The sequence below is a fragment of the Cupressus sempervirens genome, chromosome 6 (assembly GCF_028749045.1).
Source record: "Cupressus sempervirens isolate cs-2001-9-10 chromosome 6, ASM2874904v1, whole genome shotgun sequence".
Lineage (NCBI taxonomy): Eukaryota > Viridiplantae > Streptophyta > Pinopsida > Cupressales > Cupressaceae > Cupressus > Cupressus sempervirens.
Window position 1 is genome coordinate 37,894,886 of NC_143123.1, and position 8,197 is coordinate 37,903,082.

Sequence of the window (8,197 nt, forward strand, 5' to 3'; positions counted from 1 at the left end):
TGCTTGACCACTTGGTCAATATTGTTCTTCTTTTGATGCCTGACCACTCGATCAATACTACAAGCAGGAATCCTTTCATTAACCGACTACTCAATTAATACTAGAAAGTCTTCTTTACCTGATTGCTTAGTTAGGATTGAGATATAAAAGGTTTATACTGCAAACTCTACATTGCTCGGTTAATATTGACATTTGTGTAAACATCAATGACAACATACAATTGAAGAATTGTTTCCAACACATGGACTACGAAAAATAATTTCATAGTTAAGTACATAATCAATTTTTACCTGCATGCACACACACAATTCCTATCTAACTATATATTTAAATAAAATATCCCATATCAAACTCCAAGCCCATGTACATACATTTACATACAAGTTCAATCATAAATTAGATTGATCTAGATATAAAGTTATGTCACCATGAAATTTTAACATGTCATGTATAATCCTAACATGTCTTGATGTGCCTGTTAGAGTTTAGGAAATGCTATAGAAATATTTATGCTTCTTTTATTTTTGATGTAGGCAAAATTTGGTATTAGCTAGTGATATTGAAGCATTTATCCAATTCTTCTCTAACTTTAATAACTTCATAATCTAGTCTCGACGGTGATAAATATATCAATACTTTTAGGTATATTAATCATAATTACTTACTTTGTATTTATTCATGATCTCTACTTATGTATCGATGATATTTCATGACTTTGATGTTATGTGTTAAGATGGTTACTAGAATGACCTCTATGGCTTCTATGTGTGTTCTCTTCTTGATGACTATGATTATTCTTGACTCAAGATCTTAGGGTTGATTTTGATGCTTTGATATTCATGTTCAACTTGATATATCAATATTATAAGATTCTTTATTACTTGATAAGAATATATTCGAAGGTATCCTTAGTGATTGATGGGACCAGCCCATGAGCATAATAATTTTATGCACTCGATTTAAAATATGATTATATTTTAACTATTACTCTGCTCATCTTAGTCATGATCCTTTGGATACATTTTAGATATTTACATATATGTATTTTTTCATCATTGTGATCTATTTGTATGACCGGGGACGAAGTCCTAGTTACTCACCTAGTGAGATATATATATATATATATATATATATATATATATATAGACACACACACATGCATACAAGACATTGACAACTATACAACAATAAGGTAAGTAGTCTCAATTTTAATAATACATGCACAAAATACTATAGGATACATATGTATGATAGAATATACAATGTTCGTTGAGATAACTCTATCACCCAAACAAGGCCGTAATAATTGTCTATACTATACATCTAGATAACCAAAAGGTCTAAAAAAATTTAAGCAAGGTCAGCAAAGCAAATAAAACTCCCAACCAAGCATGAATCACTAAAACACAACATGAAGAAGTTCAAACAAGAACATAGCATGAAGGATAAATCAATGAAAGAAATAATACAAACAAACAATTACAAAGGATTGTAGTAAGACCACATCAACCCTGCTTAACCATGGAAAGTTGAACCGAGGAAATTGATCTTACCAATCCAAGCAACAATGCAGTAGCCTCATTGATTCCCGATCATAATGAAGGCAAAGAAAGACTTAAACAAGACTTGTAGAACCAAGTGAATTTTATGCTCAATATCTATATGTGTCTATATATATGTATATGTATGTGTGTATACATATATATGCACATATGTGTGTATGTATGTATGTGTGTGTGTATATATACACACATACACACATGTGTACATATACATATAAATATGTATATATATACACGTGTATATGTACATATACACGTATGTATATATACACATATACATATACACATATATATACATACATACATGTATATATACATATGTATGTGTATATATACACATACTAATGTATCTCATGGTCAATTCAATCCATTTAGAGCTACAAAATTAACACTCCCTCTTAGCTGGGGATGATAAACACATGAATAGATATTCCCTCAATGTAATGTCAGGAGTGAAAAGTTTTAAGGATATCTTTGATCATAAGATATCCACCATTTAGATATCATCTCATGATATCAAGAATAATGAATTCAAAATATGAAGTCAGATGATATTCACCAAGTACTCAAAAATGTCCATAGATAATGCATCCTTAATAATACTTACCATAGAAATAATCATGGTATATTTAAGGAACTTAATCCACCATGCAAGATATAATCTATAATGATTTGTCTCATACATCATAAGATGCCCATCACAATAGAAGGGCATGATTTGTTTGAGGAACTTAATCCACCATGCAAGTTATCATCTATCATGATATGCTTAGACATCATAAGATGTCCATCACAATAGAAGACCATGGTATATTTAAAGAACTTAATCCATCATGTAAATTATAATCTATCGTTATATGCTTAGACATCATAAGATGTTCAATATAATAGAAGATTAAGTTATTGAAAGATCATCGCCTTTTAATAACTATTATAGATACAAGTGATAATCATTAGGAAGTTGTCACTTCCTTGTGATGAACAAAGGGGTTAGGCCCATTAAAATCATATAGTCACACACACGTGGATTTTCAAACTCCCTCTGAATATCAATCTCCTGAGCTCCTCATCTAGTGTTGCCTCTAATGAAGTGTCAGACTCCCTCTTAATCTAATATTAATCTACTTTTTCCTACAAGAACATCCCCAGAGATAAAGGAAAAGATCATGACAAATAGATCTTATAGTATATATAAAAATACAAATAAGAGAGAGAGACTAAAGTGAGCAAATATATATATATATATATATATATATATATATATATATATATATATATATATATATATATATATATATATATATATATATATATATATATATATATATATATATATATATATATATATATATATATATATATATATATATATATATATATATATTTTAAAGGGCAATAAATACTTATCTATACAACTTTCTCCAATGGAGCTCCTAGGAATTCACCTTTGTGAGCATTAACTAGATCCAATGAGTGCTAAGTGTTCCATTTATTATCATGAGAGATGGATTCATGTGTGAATAAATACTCATGAATATGGGTCAATGAGTTTGACTAAAAAACTACACTGTTAAATTCTAATAGCAATATCACAATTTAACTTGATGTGGAAATATATCCTACGTATCAATTGATGAGCTTAAGGTTATTTATAATGAATGGTTCATAAGGCACAACACTTGGTGAAGGTTTTACAAATGAGTTTGTAAGCAGAGTGGGTTTAACCATGGAGGGAACTCCATAGTTAAGCACACCTAAGCTAGAGTAGTATTGGGATGGTGACCTCCAGGGAAGTCCTGGTGCTTCACCTCTATGAGCATCACCTAGATCCAATGACTACTAAGTGTTCCATTTATTCTCATTAGAGATGGATTCCTGTGTGAATCACTACTCATGAAATATTGGTCAATGAGTATGACTCAAAAACTACATAGTTACATCTTGATAGCAATATCACAAATTGACTTGTTGTGGAAATATATCCTACTTATCAATTAGATATTTTATAATCAACTTTATTTTACTTAAGCTAAGCTTTAGGCATATAATAATTAATTATTTTATTAATTGTTATTATGCAAACTAGGTTTTATCTTTTAGGGTTTTGATTTCCTTTATGAGGATTGATCTCTTTGTAATAATTATTCACTAAATATATTTTTGTTTGAATCAATTGTAATGTCTCCTATGTGGATTTGAGAATTCGAGCCTCCATAGCATTTGCTTCTCTTTATGTGATGGTTATTTGCATGCAGGTGATTCTTGGGAGTTGTGTGGTTGATCTTTCATCAACTTCAACAATATCTATTTAGATACCACGCATTCATTTCTCCCTTAAGAAACTCATTGACCACAATATGTGAATCACCTTCTAGATGTAGGTACTAGGCCCCCAGTTTTATACCCATCAAGACTGCTTCAACTATCGTCAAGCATTTCACTTGATTATTGGTTCCATCTTGTACACGATTTGCCCTAGTTGCTAGAATGTTTCCCTCTACATTCCTTGCTACAATGCCAACTCTCAATGGGCCTGAGTTTCCCTTCGCTGCACCATCAAAAGTAATCTTGATCCATCCTAGATCTAGAGGAGCCCAACTATCTTTTGCAATCTCCTTAAGAGTTTGAAGATGATTATCCCTCTTAGGCTTGTTAATGGGCCCAATTCTCACCATTGGCCAAGTTCGTTGAATTGAGGCATCTTTTTGACTAAATGACATCTTAATTGGGTTCACCTTGGATGTTGCACTTGATACTAGTTCAGAGACTACCCTTTCCAAGTGAGCTAAGAACCTTAGAATCTCCTTTTCTTTCTCTTGGAACACCATCCTATTTTGTCTCTTCTAGATTTCCCATAGAGTTGTGGAAGGAAGGATGTGCTAAATTATTACAAAAGTAGAGGATTATTTTAGAATCAACCAAAATTCCAACCAACCTTTAAGGTTGGGTTTGAGTCTACTCATCTTAACAAGTAATAATATTTAATTAGTTAATCTAAAAATAATAATAGTAATTCATCTGAACTCTATTACCCATTAAAAAACAATACAAGAAATAATTGAGTCAAAGGTGTTTGCAATCTATTCAAATTGCTCTTTTGCAAAAAAAAGTAATGATGTTGATACTAAAGAGTGAAATCAAGGTGTTGTAAAAAAACAAAAGATGAAAAAAAAACATAAATCCTATGTGTATAAGGAAAACGTAACTCTTGTGTATGTAATAATACCTTCTCGCTTACACAAAAACTCATCTTCTACTCATTGATAGAAAATGGCTATTTGTTCTCATTAGTGAAGACATGTAGTTCTACTTTGGGAATGAAATATAATGTGCAAGAGGTTGTGTACAATAATGTCTTTAAAAGATAATACAATTGTAAGAGTTTGTACAAATTAAATCCATTTGAAAAAGGATTAAATTTGTAATGCTCTTCTTGAAATTGGAGTCCTGAATTTGTTTAGTTGAACTTTACAAGAATGTAATGTGATTTTTTCTTTTACACAAAAAAAATATTTAAAAATGTTTACAAGGTTCAACAAATGAGTGGTAACAACAAAAAGGGTTATCCAAACACTTCACCTCGTGAACTTGCATAATTAGAATTTGAAAGAAGAAGCCACAAATATTCTGCATGTCATAAAGGTGAAACATCGGTCCTGAACACATCAGGAAGATAAACCAAGAACAAGTTGGCCCAGAAAAAGTACAAGCACAATGATTACAACAATCCAGGGCCACCAGGGAAAAGCCTACAACGCAACGGTAACTTGCGAGCCTGTCATGTGGGAGGTCTTGGGTTCGAATCTACCTTCACTTAACATATAATAATAATTAATTCCAAATAATAATAATAATTAATCTAGGCTTTGGCTGTTTACCGATCAAAAATAAATAAATAAATCCAGGGCCACCCAAAATTATCACATGTGATGAAGAGAACAAGAAAATGTACAGACACAAATTTAATGTATGCAAATAAAGGTACGTTGGAAACTACAATTGAGATAATTGTTATGTTGTTGTTGATGTCAAACCTTATTGGTAAGACAATATGCTATTTGATTTGAGTGCCATATCAAGATGATTGATGAAGAGGATTTGAGAGGGACATAAAAAAAACACATAGAGAAAAGGTTGAGTTATGAGAGGAATAACAATGGGCACTTGATTAGTTAGACTTTGATGAGATAAAGTGATTGTTTAATCATGTTACAAGTGAAGAAGACAATTGTACTAAAGCCTTGAAGAAGTGATCAAATATTGACCAAATACATAGGCTTGACTGAGAAAAAGAGTAGAAGATTATGAAACTTGAAGTTTATGCCAAGTGATGCTAATGTCAACCGAGTGCCAATATAAGCCGAGCAAATATAGTGTCAATTGAGCATCAATATTAACCAAGCATTAGTATATGTGCCGAACATAAAATTTAGTAACGATCAAGTAATCTAGAGATCGAGCATCAGAACATAGTGTTGACCAAGGGACAACATTTGATAAATTAAGAGGAAATCACGATTTCCAACAAACACTGTTGATTTCTTAGAATATGTAAAACATGTGGAAGATAAGGATGGACGACCTAGAGCATTTAATTTGAGGGAAACCGTCTTTGAGCATTTCTATGCAATAATTCAAGGCAAAGTTTGGAGAAGTTTCTAGAAGACAAAAGAGGAGACAAAATGTTGGAAGGATTCAATGAAGCTAACTAGACCCTAAGATCTATGGTGGTGTTTAAGTGACAAAAGATTGTAATTTCCTATTTAAGGAGGCATAAGGGCTAATCTAAAATGTATGTGAAAGATTAATAGAACCAGTGAAGACCTAGAGAGGTTGGAGCAGTTGTTGATGTTATTGATTAGTGAACTTAAGTTGGAGGCTAAGGAGAGTTGTGAAGAGTCAAAGTGTGATTGCTTGAAGGAATGCCAAGTAGATCAAAGACAAAGATGACAATGAAGGCTAGTCAGTGGATCAACATGTGAATCAAATTATGATATATATTTGCAAAGTGAGTTGTATTTGTCAGATCAAACCTATTGTTTTGATTACATAAAAACATGTTTTAAAGGACCCGAAACCTTTAACAAAGTATCTAAGAAATACAAACATAAAAGTTCAGATAACAGAAGGCCTTTGAAATCACACAAAAAAAGTCACAGAAATAGGAGGCCAGAGTACAACTATGCATAAAAAGATAGTAAAAGAAAAGCAAAAGGACAACACCCAGATAGCTAAATTGTCTTCAATAGGTATGCAACTTGATCTGCCAAAATGTTCATATTTTTTCGCAGAAGTTTTCATATCATCTAGCTTTTTGGCTTCCACTCCTTCAATCTTCTTGGAATTGGCCCTTGTACATTTGCTTGGGCCCTGGTCTTCATTCACAACAAGGGAGTCTTGGCCTTTACTCTATTCCATCTTGTTCAGTAGGGTATTGAAATTATCAGCCATAGTCTTCAAAATAGTGCAGTTTTGATCTGCCAGTTTCTTGATTGTATTTTCCATGTTACTCACTCAAGCAACAAGACCATCCATCCTTTTTTGCATCTCTTTACTTGATTGGTCAAGATTCCTATTTTTGGTTTCAATTGTTGGCACATGCTTCACCAAGTTTTTTACCTCTTCCACATTGCCAATAACCTCAAATAGCCTATCAATGTGCTGACCCAATGTACACTCCCCCCTTGTCATCTTGCTAAGCTAATCAAAGTCCCTTAATATATCCTAAATTTTCTATTTAAGTGTGCCAATATCCTTCATAATTGATCTTGGGTTACTCATGATGCCCTTTAGGAACCCCTGTTCATCCTCTTCCCTTTTTATCAAAGTAGTCCTCCTGCTTCCCCTGTTTGTTTCTATCTAGGTCTACCTCCTTGAGATCATTGTCATCCCCTGCATCCTGAGAAACCGCCTTTTTTCTTTTTCTTTCCATCCTTGTAATTAAGGGTTCATTTTTAGAGGGGACATAATCCCTTTCCACAGCCTAACCTCTAATTCCTGAGACCTTTCCCAAGGTTCCTCTCTTCTAAAAGCCCTTCCTCTGCTCCTCCTCATAATCATTGTCTTGATCCGATTCGCTCTCCTTACCCTTCCTTTTCTCCTTGGAAGAGCTTCCCATATCCCCTTTCTTGTTCTTCTTTAAATCACCATCATCCACCTCATCCTTGGTGTCCATATCAAAGTCCTCATCAGAATCATTGCCCCTAGTGTCATAATCAAGCAATTTCTTACATTGTTTGGGCCTATCCACCTTTTTTGACTTCAATAGGTTCACTATTAAAACCATTAACCCCTCATGGCACGTGTGATCTCCCTCAAGGTCATTTTGAAATGCAAGAATAAAATTACCCAGAGATTGTCTGAGGTAAAAAGGAAATTTTATCCTAACTCTATGCCTAAAATAGTTGACCAATATGAAATGGTGATCGTAAATCTTGGTGAAGCGCCAATCTAAAGTAAGATAATAATCACAAATCTCCAAGGGTGTGAAATGGAATTGGGGCTAAAGTAAGAATTACCTATTTTCACCAGTTTATTACGTTCCTTAGCTGAATCTGCAAACTCATCAACCGCTTGATCTGAGAGCTTTCTGTCCAGGTAGAAGTTGATCCCTCCATATCCAGCCCCATGGCTTC